At 40.6% G+C, this 15,091-nt stretch overlaps 1 long non-coding RNA gene across 2 annotated transcripts; it reads right to left on the bottom strand.

The window, feature by feature from the left end:
- Positions 1-7,070: 7,070 nt before the first annotated feature.
- Positions 7,071-14,542, bottom strand: LOC147901150 (uncharacterized). Of its 2 annotated transcripts, none has more exons than XR_015541235.1 (4): positions 14,018-14,542; positions 8,155-8,247; positions 7,968-8,051; positions 7,071-7,588 (listed from the first exon to the last, which is right to left on the bottom strand). It is a non-coding gene; the product is annotated as an uncharacterized LOC147901150 (long non-coding RNA). The 2 variants fall into 2 exon arrangements; XR_015541236.1 differs by lacking the exon at positions 7,071-7,588 and adding an exon at positions 7,720-7,859.
- Positions 14,543-15,091: the final 549 nt, after the last annotated feature.

The following is a 15,091-nucleotide window of genomic DNA, read 5'->3' as shown; positions in this document are numbered from 1 at the left end:
CTGATCAAGCAGAATGTGCAAGATGTAATGCTAGGATAGCTCAACACAGTCAACACATAAAAAGAGGCATGGGATATGTTTGTAGCTCTCTACAAGTCCAAGAACACATCCAAAATTCTCACCCTGAGAAACCAGATCAACCAAACTTTTCGCAATAGCAGTGAAACTGGTTATGCTTATGTACTCCGCATAAAAGACTACAACAATCAACTTACAGCAGCAGGAGAGACTATGAACACCGCAGAAATGGTTCAAGTCATTCTGAATGGACTAGGAGAGGGATACGAGAATCTAGTCTAGAGTATTACCATCCAACGGCAAATTCCGACACTGGAAAAACTTCAGTCAGTTCTACTTGGTGAAGAACTCAGAACTCAAGCTATTCAAGCTCGAAAAGGTCATTCTAATGATCAGGCATTCACAGCTTCACACAGAAGCAGAGGCAGAGGCAAAGGCAGAGGTAGATCATATCAGAAAAGTGGTCATCATCAGCAACAAAATCAAAGTCAGCATCAGCATCAACATCAGGATCATCCTTAGCAACATCAAAATCAGCAAAGAGGAAATCATTCCAAGGACGAGGGAATGCATCGACCAACATGTCAAACATTTAGTGCAACTACTGTCACAAGTTTGGACACTATGAAAGAGATTGCCGCAAGAAGCAGTACGACCAAGGCGGTCAATCTAGCACGGTAGTCGAGGGAATTATCGAGGCAGAGGAAATCATAGTGGTGGACATTCTAGTCACAGTCATTTTGCAAATGAACATGGAAATATGTTTCTTGCAAGCAAGAAATTGCATCAAACTGATACAGTGTACCTAGACACACTAATTTCAATCCTAAAGAGGATTACAGCGATCAAGTCGACCAAGTGGAATAGGATCCTTGGTACATCGACAGCGGTGCATCATCTCACATGACAAATCATCAGGAATGGTTCATAGAAATGAAGCCATTAGAAGGACAGAAAAATGTCATCTACACAGCAGATAATACACCGAATCTAGTTCAAGGGACAGGTGTTATCCCTATGAACAATTTCACTGGTACAAAAGGATTACTGAAAGATGTGCTATATGTTCCGAAGCTCAATAAGAACCTTTTGTCAGTAGGTCAAATGACGAAACACAATTGCAAAGTCATCTTCGAAGGTGATGAATGCACTATCAGAGACAAATCCAAAAGATGTCAGTTAGTAGTAAAAGGTGTCAAGGAGGGATGCTTATACAGAATGCTAGCTATAGTACTAGATAAGCATGCCATGTCAGCTCAACCACAACAGATGCCACTATCTGCAAAATGGCACAAGAGATATGGTCATGTCAATTTCAAGTACTTGTTAGATCTCAGGAATCAGAATATGGCAATTGGGATTCCGAAGCTACAGTTTCTTAGAAAAGTTTGTGAAGCATGCTGCTTCAGCAAACAAAAGCAAACCAACTTTGTCAGAAGTACCTCTCGTGCATGAGGCATTCTTGATTTGATTCATACAGATGTACGGGGTTATGCCCAGACCCGCAACATTAATGGTTCACTTTATTACTTGACTTTCATCAACGACTACAGCAGATATTGTTGGGTCTACTTTCTGAAATAGAAATTTGAAGTGTTTTCCAGATTTCAAGAATTCAAAGCCATGGTAGAAAACCAAACACGCAGAAAGATCAAGGTCATGAGATCAGATAGAGGAGGTGAATATATGTCTTCAGCATTCATGAATTTTTGCAAAAATCACGGCATACGAAGACAATTCACATGTGCAAATACTCCTCAGCAGAATGCAAGAGCTGAAAGGAAGAATGGGACTTTAGCAGATAGTGCTAGAGCAATGCTTAGTGAAAATCATCTTCCAAATCAGTATTGGGCAGAAGCAATAGCTTTAACGAGCTACTTGCTTAATCGGCTTCCTACCAAACGGATACAGGGTATGACTCCTTATGAAGCATTCATTGGACACAAGCCACACATTGGGCATCTAACACACTATTCAAATTTTTTGGACTTGTGTAAAGTCCAATTTGAGAAATGGACTAAAAAACAGTCCAAAAATTTTGAATATACTAGTAATGTTGTTTTTTGAACTAGATTTGACGACTCAAAACAAAAGATTTGATGATTAAGTACTAAGAACATCAATGCATAACCAAATCTCTTACAAAGGTGGTCTACATAAACATCTTCATAACTTCACAAAAATCTCTTACAAAGGTGGTCTACATAAACATCGTCATAACTTCTTGTGAATTGAGCTACTATCACCTAAGAACATCAATAGATGACCAATTCTCTTAGAAAGGTGGTGTAAATAAACACCTTTATGTATAAGTGGTGTGCACACACCTTTATGACCATTTCTTTTAGAAAGGTGGTGTATATATACACCTCACTTGGTATTAAAAAACACCCTTAACTATAAAAATACATTTGACATAAAGTTTAAAATACACCATTAAGTATAAATGGACCTCATAAACAATCTTTATACACAATAATGAGAGTAAAGAAATCAAAAAAGTAGTAAAGTTTTTATTAGATATTCGGTTTACATAGAAGTTCAAAACTTGTGATTACAAAGCCGTCAGCCATCATGTTACTCAGTACCAATGTCCTCAATGCCAGGCCCTTAACTACCAGGGTCCTAACTAATAGGCTGCTCTAAGACTAGAGTCTCAGTAGCAAGGTCCTCAGTAGTTTGCTCTTCAGTTCCAAGCACCTGACTAGTAGGCTGCTCTAGAGTCTCATGACCAAGTTCTTGGTGAGTAGGGACCTGGCTACTGGGTTCCTGACTAGTAGGCTACTTTGGAGTCTGTAAGGTCATGGTTGAAGAACCATCTATGCCTCCTGGTAACTCCTCCTAATCATGCTTTGCCTCGTCCATACCTTCTTTGAGTAAGGCTTCCTTTCTTGATCCACTTGCATGTCCTTCACCCAAGATCAAGGGTGCCTTCCTCACTTTTAATTTCAAGGGAAGTGCTTCCACCTCTTTAGCCTTACCTTTTCCTGTGACATGCTGTACTACTACTTCTTGCTACTGCGAGCCTTCCCATATGATGAGTGGAACCTCCTTGACTCTAGTTGATAATTGATCACCCTTATTCTTTGTGCGGATTTCTTCTTAGCGTAAGTCATCGGATTTAGGGCTTTCATCCTCATTATCACCTGAGCTAGAATCATCACCCTCAGACTCACTACCCTCGTCTTCGACATTTTTCTCACTACCCTCTTCTTTGACATTTTCCTCTTCAAAGAAGGTAATGCAACTATAATATGTGTCAAAGAACTCAATTTGATGGGGGGTATCAATGACATTTACATTTCTACCTTGGCATAGCAATTTCTCAGCAGCAAAACCCATTCGATACAATGCTACTTCCCACCCATCATTCAATAAATTCTTTGTCATCTCTAGTATCACATCAGGATCCATCGGCTTTCTGTAATCCACCATTGCTGCATCAAGCTTAACCTTATTGTCCTCAAAGTAATGAAGCTCGAGAGTCCTTAAAGGAATTTTGATTAGATTGCCACGACCCTTGGATAAGAAGCACATCAAGAAAGGCTGCAAGACTTGAATGGCAGTGCCTTCCAAGACAGTCATATGATTGCATAGGACTATACCATGGTATACTTTTGAAAGTAAATACCCTAATGTAGATGTCAAACTCGCATACAAGGCATCCCTTTGTGATTCTGTCACGAATAGGACCAATGTTGATCTTTTCTTATTTGCCATAGGACCTTCTACGATAAACTGCACAAGTTTAACTATCCATAACATTGCAAGGTCTTGCAATTCATCTATGAAAAATACGCATGGCTTCTCCCAAGCATGACCGCTCATTGTTATGAAATGCTCTGTATCAATGCCATTGATGTGTGCAAATTTTGTATCATTCTCTGATAGCAGGATATCATAGGAGAAGCTGAATGGAGAACCATCATCTAAACCACCAATTGCTCTACCTTGGGCAGTGGACTGCATGGCCTTTTTCTTGATGTCCATATATTCTGTCTCAACAACCTTTGGCATTTTAGCTCTTAGATCCTTTGTTGGTGTGGCATCTGCATCCATTAAAGCCAACCACTTTCTAGCCCATGCCTTATCAAGGAGTTGACCTAGGCTAAGTGCTTTCTTCTTATCCACATCAATTGACTTGCCAGCTAACTCATCATCAGATTTCAATAAAAACAATAGTGCTGAGAGAGCAGCCTCACTTTGAATCATTCGGGTTACCACTTCATCCAAGTTGCTATGCTTGCTCTTCTTTCCAAAGAACCAGTCACCACTTAGGACTTCTTGCATACTTCTTCTCTGTTATTGCATCTGGAACAAACCTTAATGCTCTCCACCAAACAATAGACATTGGTTTCTTTATTTCTTTCATCTGAGTTACAGTGTGCTCTGGTGCCTCAAAGGATATCTTACCTATTTCATATGCTTGGCAAACATCCACCATGCTCTGAAACACTGAGTCCTCACATAAGACAATGCAAGTAACATCCCTGTATCTTGCAACGGCGGTGTTCAAATCCTTTGCCTCAACCTTATTACTTGGTATGCCTTGCGTATTGCTTACAACACCTTTCAAGCATCTATAGAACCGAGTCCTCTTTGCCATGTACTCAGATGTAGGTCTCCTGCCCTTCATGACAATCACACGGCCAGATATTTGTTATGCAATAAGCTCGCTAGCACAGTTTATGGCAAATCCAAAACAGTCTCACTGGAATGCAGCCAAAAGAGTCTTGAGATACATCAGAGGTATAAGATAGTTTGGGATAGAATACAGAGGAAGTCAGTGACAGTGACTATGCCGAAGATCATGAGACTAGGAGATCGACACAGGGATATGCATTTTTCCTTAGTCAAGTTGCTATATCATGGTTGTCAAACAAACAGCCAAATGTTTCTTTATCTTCGACTGAAGTAGAATATAGAGCACTCACTACAGGTGCATGTGAGGCTATATGGCTCAAAAGACTATTGTCAAAAACAGATTACTTTGATGAGTCAAAGCCAACAACAATATACTATGATAATCAATCGGCTCAAGCATTGGCCAGAAATCCAGTATATCACTCCAGGACAAAGCACATTGATGTCAGAGAGCACTTCATCAGAGAAAGAGTGTTACTTGGTGACATCACACTGTAGCATTGTGATAGTAAAGAAAATGTTGCAAACATCTTTACCAAACCACTCGGTAAAGAGCTATTCAAGAAACACCGACTAGCTCTTGGTTTGATGCAAAGGAAGGACATTCCCATTAAAGGGGTGTGATGGAATGTAATGCTCAGTCCTTCTTCGATTCCCCTGAATCATCATCTTGAGGAAAGGCCTACTTCATGATGTTGATCTTGAGGGAAGGTGTTGAGAGTTCACGCTCAACATCATGTGATCATGTGTGCATAGCATCATCACATGACCATATGTGCATAGCACTAACCTTATAGAGTGCTATAAAGGAAAGGGTTAGATCCCCTAACCCTAACCCTAAATGGGTTTGTATATATTCTATTTTTTCAACTAAATCTAGTGTACAGTTAGTCATTTGTGGTCTGCTCTAGCTATGCCCTCTCTCCTCATCTCCACTCTTCTCCTCTCCTTTCTTCATATTTTGTCACTAAGGACCTATTTGTGTCTTGTGCTTCGTATTCAAAATTTATCTAATATTTTCTCTATTTTAAAACAACATTGTACGTCTTATTTATCATGAGTCATAATGCAAGGCTTTCCTTTGTTATCCATGTTGATCTTTTTAATCATATAATGCTTTGCATTAAGGCAGATACATAAAAAATGCATCTGCACCTTGGTGTAGATACATTGTTAGTATGGCTATAACATCTCCACCTTTATAAGTATTTTGTAGTGTTTTCTCCTTAGTCTCTACTCTTTATCATGTTTCTTCCAAGTTTAATATTGCTATGCAACTCAAGTTCTATATGTAACCATTTTGATTTTTATTCCATTATAAATCTGAAATTGCGAGAGATAATGAGTTGAAAGCTGAGGGGGAGAGAGAGAGAGAGAGAGAGAGAGAGACAAAGGAGAAAATAGAAAGTGGGCATTGAATTCTCCTTGGTCTCTACTTAATAGCACATTGTACTATAATATCACATTCCATATATATATATATATATATATATAGAGAGAGAGAGAGAGAGAGAGGAGAAAATAGCAAGTGGGCACTGAATTCTCCTTGGTCTCTACTTAATAGCACATTGTACTATAATACCACATTCTAGATTATTCAAATAAGAGCACTACAAGATTAATCAAATAGGAGAAATGAATTTAAGAGAATTTAACATTCATCAATAAGATTGACAATCAATTCAATGTTTCAAGATTTATAGTAACATCAACAATTAGGTTGTCTTGATGCAGCTTGCTTGTCTAGTTTTTTTTGCATGGTTATAGGAGCCTTCTTCTTGGGCCTTTAGAAAGGCTTTGCACTATCATGTGGTGTTCTTTGCCTAGCAAGACTCCGTTCCACAAATGGCTTCTTTCGAACAATGCTATTATCAAAACCATCTTCCACAGCCTGAAACTGAAGTACACAATTTGTCGCCTTGCTAGCAGCCTTTACATCACAAAATTTATGCTTCATTCACCTCATTAGGGATGCCATATGCTGAAGTAGTCTCATGTCAACACCAAGTAGTCAATTTAAAAATTAGAGGCTCACCATTTTCTTAAAAAACAAATAGAGACTCTCCAAATTTTTACGACAACACTAACATACAAATGAACTTCAATTCCCTACTCACCTATACTCGCCATTTTCTAAGTGGGTCACTCCGTTTTGCAAGAAGCATAGGAAGTGCCCTGGAATATTTTGCCTAATATGACATTCAATCTAGTGACTATTTTCACTTCCATACAATACAAAACATGCTACTTGAATCTTTCCTAAAAGCATCCATAAGAGCAAAGAGGGAGCAAATGTCCCAAATTTTGGGGTGGCCTAATACAAAAGTCACATTCAAACCAAAAAGCCCAACTGGTATGAGGATCACTTGGCATGTATGTCATTGGGAAACCATACATCCATGGCACTTTTTCATCTGGCTTGTGAAAGATTATTTTTTGCATGTGCTTGGGAATGCTAGCCATGCCATCAATGAAATCTTGCAAATTCACCTCTAACTCTGCCAAAATAGGGTTGCCTTAGCCACACGTTGTATACAAGAGGTAAGCCTTTTTCGTGAAATAGACACACAATGATTTATGACAAGCTTCTCTTGGACATTGTACCTAGACTTTTGGGATCCCCTAGCATGGCAATGCGCAATCTTCTTTGTGGTGCCAGCATAGGAATCTTGATCCACACGTCCTATGCTTTGCTCATAAAATTGAAACTTCTTTTCCAAGATGTAAACCCACCTTGTATATGGAGATTTTGGCATGTAGTATAATGGAAGACCATACTCCCAATTTGATTAGGCTTGGACAAGCCCATATATTTTTGTTTTGATGCTAGAAGGTAACTTTCCCATGTAGTGCTTGAAGATAGAAATTTCAATATGGTCTATTGCTATGTGTTCCTCAGGTTCCCCTTCCAAGGTCGATTCCATATCTACTACAAGTACATAAAAGCACACAAGTCAGCACATTTGAATGTATTTTTCTACACATTGCCACACCTTGGCTCTGACCCTACTAAAGAATACCTAGTGCATGAACCGAAAAATTATGCAATTCAAGTCCATCTGGGCTTAATGCCATATCAGTCTCATGTGACTCCTTTGATGAAATGGTAGGCAACTTTCTTGTCTTTTCCTTGAAGGTGAAAATCCAGGCACAAGCTTTTACTATAACTAATCTTGGTGCCCCCTCAAAGAACATGTCTACTACAAGCATGCACAAATCCATTAAAGAATGTTCTTTGCTCACACCCTTCCCCCATGAATGTAAACTCCTTTGAGCAATGGCACACATGCATGCATAAAAATCACCTATGATCTCGATTGCTTCATCCAAGTCCGACATAAGTGACTTCAATAACATTTCTCTCTTGTGTCGACCCTCGTACAAAGTATCTACATGCAAGCATATGTGTGGACTTGAAGTTTAGGTGTTGGACCAAGTGTACATCTCATTGCAAAAGAAAATGACATAATTTCATGGATATATTATGTGTACCTTTATCTAAATGTTCATCTAGGATGTAGCATCGAGTCATGTACATGGTCTTGTTGTTGGAGCATGTGATGAAGAGGAAGCACCAATCTCATCCTGGTACAAGTTGTAGGACCTTTAAGCCTTGAAGAAGCATAACTTTGATTTGATGATTGCACACATTCCTTTTCTTGGACCAATTACAATTGTAGCAAACCCATTCGGAGGTGGCATTGTACATGGTGTAATAATGCTCGCGTTTGCTTTCAATTAGAAATGATGCAATGCGTCCATCCCTTGAAAATGTAACGGATGCATCGCTAATATTGAGGGATCTTGTGAGAGAGTGCTCTATTAGCTATTCAATATTAAAGTTATGCTTAAATCCCTTCTCTTTAAGAATATCCATATACCATTCTAAGTAGGGTGAGCAAGCTGATGTAAGCTTATGTACCAGCCAATCTAAACTTCAGCGTTGCGTGGTGTGACTCAATTGCCCTGTTCGTGTCTTGATTTGCATGTGGGAGAGTGCGTGCTGCTCCAACCCACGTAGCTGTAGCACAACTAAGCATGTGAGAGGTTACGCAAGATTTGTAGACCCAATAGACAAGTCAGCATGTAGGGAAAAAACACCACCTTGTATATGGATATGTGAGAAATTACGTAAGCGATGGGTACATCGGTCTTGAAAATACTCTAGGAACTTCGATTCCTTGACAAAGTCTTCTATGAATTGGTCAATCTCCATCTCAGCGTCAACCATCAATTGCTTGTCATACCATGATTTATCACATCCCATATGCATGTTTAATCCCAGCCTCTTAAAAATCTCAACATGCTTGGGCCAGTCGTTGACCTTTTTAATGACATGTTGTAACCAACAGCGTCGAACACGCCAAAGGAAAAAATATATAGGTACATTGAAGACATGTCTCCATGCATTCAGAAAAAAAGTAAGTAAGCTATTCGGATTCTTAGATTAGTAGAGGGGCATGTGATGTATACATGGACGACGATTCCACAATCAAAGTTTGTGTAGAGGGAAGTCTTGAGATCATCCCGGATGGTAGAGGGGGGAAGCACTCCTCCAAGGTACTATTTGTTCCATCCTTGGACTTTCATTTGCTCTTCATTCATGAGGTTTATAAGATTGGCACTCGTGTGGAAGTCGATGAAGACTTGGGATTAAAAATTGTGTAAAATGGCTCGGTGGAAAATGGCCTCCACAAGCTCATGGCTCTCTCTTCCATCACTTGAACCCCTCTTGATGAACTGTGGCATTTCAAGTATGGTCTCCTTAACATGGATGTGTTAATAGCGAGCTACTTGGGAGCACATGGTTGATGGTTTGCTTGCTTTGGGAAGTAGGAAGTAGCACAAAGAAGCCTTTCTAAATCCGGTTGATACGGGTTTAGAAACCCCTAGAAATGATGTAAACATATCTTTCTGGTCCTATGTAGATCGTGACTCAAGTGGAGCTCTTGCTGATTGATGATTTCAGTAGGTTCACATGGGTTTCTTTTGTTAGAAGTATTTGTCTATGGATTAAGAGGGAAAAGAGTGGTGGTTATTGTGAAGAGGGATTTTCACTCATCACTAAGTGTTTATTATGAGTAACCAACTCATATTTCCCATATTTCCCTCCTTTATCACTTCCTTAGCAGGAATATTGGCCCCTCCACATAGAAGCTTGAAGGAAAGGCCTACAAGCATAATGAGGACCAAGATGTCCACATTGATGCCATGATGGGCATGCTTCATAACCAAGGGGCCGGGATGATCGCTCGAATGACTTCCCTTTTATTGAGGAGCCCCAATGCTCATAAGAGTCATCTAAGGGAGCTCTTGTCGAAGGCTCACTTTAAATGACAATAGACATTATCCAATATGTATGTATATCTCAAAGCTTGGATTTCTGCAACTGCTTCATCTACCATAAAGGCATTGATATCCCACGACTTGTTAAAGTCAAGGACATGGTTGCATAGCACTCTCAATTAATATTTGGCCACATCCATAGTTGAGCTAGAGGTGATCACCCAAGCAACTGGAACTCCATTACAATGTGGATCAAAAACCAGCACAATGTACAATTGAAACTACAAGGTAGCCAAAGTGTAGCTATCATTATATTACCAGAACATGAATGAAATATAGGATGAGAATGAGAATGAAATATGTAGTTACAAGGTGGAGAGAAATATAAAATCTTACCTTATACACATTTGTTCCAAAGGTCGAGTCTAATGCTACCGAGTTATAAATTCCAAACTCACTCATCTTCTATAGTTGCCAAGGCATTTGGATACCAAGGATGAAGTCATGGTGATTGTCCTATTCTTGGTATAGGAAGACATGGTCTCTATTCTTGATTGTCCACATTCGTATGCTTTGGGCATCATTGGAATGTAGTTCATAAGTACTCGAAGCTAAATGCTTCACAATATTGAGTACATCCCTAATGGAAACAAAGTTGCCTCTTTGATAAACATAATCTGGGCTTAATTGTTGCCTCTGATGCACCATTGCAATGTGCTTGTCCAAAACTTATGAGGGAGTGAACCCCTTACACAACATATAGAATATCCATTGTTTTCTGTCTGAAGATAGCCATGGGGCAAAAGTATGATTGGGATCACTTCTAATATCCATAGAATTTCCATGGAAAATAATGTCATCCAAGTCAGTGTGATGCATGTGAATGTATGAAATGCATGCTACATCAACCTAATGTTACAACTGCTTTACCACAAAATGGAACTGGCATCCTATTGCATTCTACTCATGCATTGCATGAGGCCTAGATCCTTTTCCTAACTTTGGAACTTTGTTGGGATCGACAGGGAGTATCGGAGTATTTCTAGCATCCAAGGGACCAAAGGAGCACCAATACCTACACCATACCCATATTGCAATGAGGGAGGACCTATTAACAACAAAGGATCGAAAGCAACATAAATTGATAAGAGCTTACATTTTTTTAAGTAACCAAGAATGTCTTTTGACTTTCTAAGGCAACCATCCTTTCTATGTTCTATCTTTTGGATGCAAAAGCTCATAGGGAACATCGAGTTTTGGCTCTCTCCCTTAATGAAGTCATCAACACGATCCATGCTGATGTATGCTATGCGACAAACCTTGTATCAAGATCCAAGGTCTTCAACAAGATCCCAATGCAAGTTGCTCGCATGAAATAACCCAATGGGAGGTGTCTACAATTTGTTAATATGGTATCTGGAATAGGTTGGTTTCAAGAAAATTGATTTTTTCTCAATGTCTTGAAGCCTATTATTGAAGAAGTTTAGAAAGAGGTAAAAAGGATTTTTTAAAAACACAACCACCATTGTTAAAAAGAAAGGCACAACATATGCAATCACTGGCAGGGAAGCCATGGGGTCGACAATGGAGGGTAATCTTCACAGAGATGCTTTTGTAATTCTTTGCATGATGCCCACCTTAAACTACCCCCTCGGACCTATAGAGAAGAAATTGAAGAAGTTGCAACGTGGAGACCAAGATTGAAAGAAGTTGAAGTAATTATAGAACAAGAGGCACACTTGCCTAGAGCACTGCCCCCAGTGGGCTGAGTTGTTCCACTTTCAAAGGGCCTCAAATGAGAAACTTTCTAGTAGCTAGAGCCCTGCCCCTAGCGAGCAGCAGCGCTAATAAAGGACAAATGAATTTGATTTGATAGACGATGTTTCTTATGAGAGAAGCACCTATGAAATGGAATAGCGGTCCATGCACTATAAAAACATTATCTTTCCTGAATCCCTATAGCCAAAAGAGAGCATATTTCCTAGTTCTTCAAACGAGCAAATCGACCTGTCTATGATGGGCTTCCTCTCTCTCGTCTCTCTCTCTCCTTCGCCACCTCGAGTCCTCCTTTGCCTAGAACCTCTCTCCTCTTAGTGCCACATGGAACCTTCCCTATTAGAAAATATAAATAAATATAAAAGAAAGTTCACCTTCCAAAGAGAGCATATTTCCCGGTTCTTCAAAAGCAAGGGAACCTATTGATTAACATTAAGTGTTCTCCCCTTCTGCTCTACAGCACAGGAGCCTGTTCACTTTCCGATAGTCTAGCCTGCATTTCACTGCATTGCATCCAAGCAAATCCTAGCTTCTCTCCTGAAGCACAAGATCAAACTTCCGAAACCACATGCCGTGATGGCTCACAAGAACAAAGTCCCGTGGGAAGAGCTTATTCACACAAAAAGAGTCTTTGTAGGCTTCAAATCGCTAGAACTCCTCCTCCATTCTTCTCTTTTCGGCTGGACCCATCACCTTGCTATGCATAAGGAAACATTTGCATAAAACCATACTAGCACACAACTACTACTACTAGCAAGTTTTAGGCTATGCAAGGCATTATTGCGGCAGCGCTCACACAATATCGAGCCTGTTCCACCGATGAGTTTGGTGCTCTTGTAGCACAACACTACTACAATTACATATGTGGAGAGAGAGAGAGAGAGAGAGAGAAGATCTCATAGGGTATGGATGCACATAGGTAATGGCATTGCTTCAGCAGGGCAATCAAAATAGAACCAACAAGAGTGAATGAGACTTCACCTTGTTCCCCTGCGATCTTGTAGGTATACTTGCCTCACAAAACGAGTTCTCATGATGTGAATTTTGAATTCGAATTTAGGGGTAAAGACTCTGCTTGAACATGGCTGGCACAGGTTAGTGTAGAGTACATAATGCAACTGCAAGAAGACTCCCTTCTGGCATCTCGCGTTGGAAAGCTATCGCTGATTGACTTGGCTGGTCCAAAGAGAGCTTTAGCAGCGGATCAGTGCACTGTCAGGTCACTAGAGGGTGCAAACATCAACAGATCCTTGCTAGCCCTTAGCAGCTATATCCATGCTCTAGTAGAGGGCAAAAGGCACATTCCTTTCTCGACAGTCAACAAAATAAAACAAAAGACAAATGCTGGAGGTGAAAATTTTCACATAAGAACACAAAATATGTCAATACTACAGTGAAAAAGCCTTCATGTTAGCAGAAAGCGCTTTCCAAAAAGTCCTCTCTCTCTCTCTCTCTCTCTCTCTCCCTCCCTCCCTCTCTCTCTCTCTCTCTCTCTCTCTCTCTCTCTCTCTCTCGATCTATAAATATCTGTGCAATATTTTATCACTGAGCGTGTTGTTGAAAGGCGTATATAGCTACTCTAAAGTGATACGAAGAAGAATCCACTGAGCGCAAAAGAGAACGGATAAGCGAAAGAGCACTCAATGCAGGTTTCCACAGCTGCACATCCAACTAGAGCATAGAGAAAGACCTTCCAGCTCTTAAAGGTATTTATCAACACGCTACAGCATCTAACTTTCGAGTTTTGGCACTACTGCTGACATAAGTATGAGGCCATTTTGGGTGTGGGACTTACAGGGGTACCTCTCAAACTTGTATTTTCCCAAACGTCAACTCGAGTAATTTATCTTTTGGAGAGATTCAAAATAGCTTACACTAGGCCGATCGAGCCAAACAGATTCGGACCAGAAGCTACTATGTTCCAGTGTTGATGGAAAAGAGGGAAGCAATCCACTTTTCTATGTTTGGATGCTAATACAGCTGGTCGACACACGACTTACTTGTTTGGTGTTTGCATGTTGCATATGAAGCCAACAGAGAGGAGAAGAGGAGCGAGAGAGGCAGAGAGGGAGTAGAGAGCTAACCTTTTTTTGTGTGGAAAGTCTCCTTTTCCAATGCAAAAATCCACCTTAGCAAGTCCGCTTTAGAGAGGCCCTCAAAGGGCAACTCTCTCGTTGCTATAGCCTGCTCGTAGCCGGGCGGTGCTAACAAATAAGGGCTAAGGAGGGGGTGATTAATGGAGGGAAGTACTGTTTGGGGAGGAAGGTATAAAATATAAATATGATTTTCCTACCTGCCACAGATGGAGTATTGGTGGAGCGACAAATGGAGTGTTGGTGTTTCGACACGCCACTTCCAACTTCAACCCTTCGTTTGTACTCTCCTTCAAAGCTGAAGGGAGTCGAACTTGTGGCTGGGTGCGGCTGCCAAGGTCGGTGGTTGGACTAGGACAGAATGCAGAGGCAACAAACGGTGGCTATGAGGAAGGACAATGGAGCACAACAAGATAAGGGAGAGATGGAGCGAAGCAGGATATTACAGCACAATAGCAGGGACGATGGAGCACAACCGGATAAGGGAGCGCAGCAACACGGAGCGATGGAGAGCAGCAGTGGGATTTTCGAAATCCCTGGCACCTAGTAGGTAACCTTGTGGTAAAACGGGTTGTGGGTAAATGGGTGGTGGTGGAATTCACCTTCAATCTTCCGTTGTGGCAACTCCATTATCCTCAGGCCCATTGACAGAAGGAGGGACCCATGAACGAGCAGCTCCCACAAAAGACAAACGAACGATAATGAGGATTCTTCTGATTGAGCAACCACAGCCTCTCCCAACTTGTTGAGCATGCAAGCAGGGATTGTACTGAAGGAGGGGGGAACTCCAACCATACAAGGTTTGGAGGCGTGTTGGTGGTGCCATTCTATTGAGCACCTATGTTCGCTGTTTCAATCTTCTGTCGACTATTTTTTATAATAAGTTTCTATTCTAGCAGGCTCTCCCATCCGCACATCGGTGGTAACGGGTATCAACAACCTGTTGGTACTGTATCTACAAATGTGGCTGCATGTTCACGTCATGTGAGGGAAACAACCGTGCCAAAACATTCACCAATTGAGAAGTTCAAAAAGCCATTGAAGAGAGCATTTCAAGATGCAGCCAAATTTCCATATGGAGAAGGTAGGCTCTATTTTACCCTCTTTTGTTACCGTCCACAAATTCTTCCTCTCGTGTTTGCTTAGCTTTCAACCATCCTTGCAAAACAAATGTTGACTGGCACCTCCTATGCAACCTACTTTTTCAAGAATCCTCAATTGTATGCCTATTGCATGACGTACGCAGGCTCTTCTTAGATAATTTGTCCATTTAA

The sequence above is a fragment of the Dipteris shenzhenensis genome, chromosome 6 (assembly GCF_047967505.1).
Source record: "Dipteris shenzhenensis isolate YYH24624 ecotype China chromosome 6, Dip_SZ_1.0, whole genome shotgun sequence".
Lineage (NCBI taxonomy): Eukaryota > Viridiplantae > Streptophyta > Polypodiopsida > Gleicheniales > Dipteridaceae > Dipteris > Dipteris shenzhenensis.
This window is presented reverse-complemented; position numbering and strand designations above follow the sequence as displayed.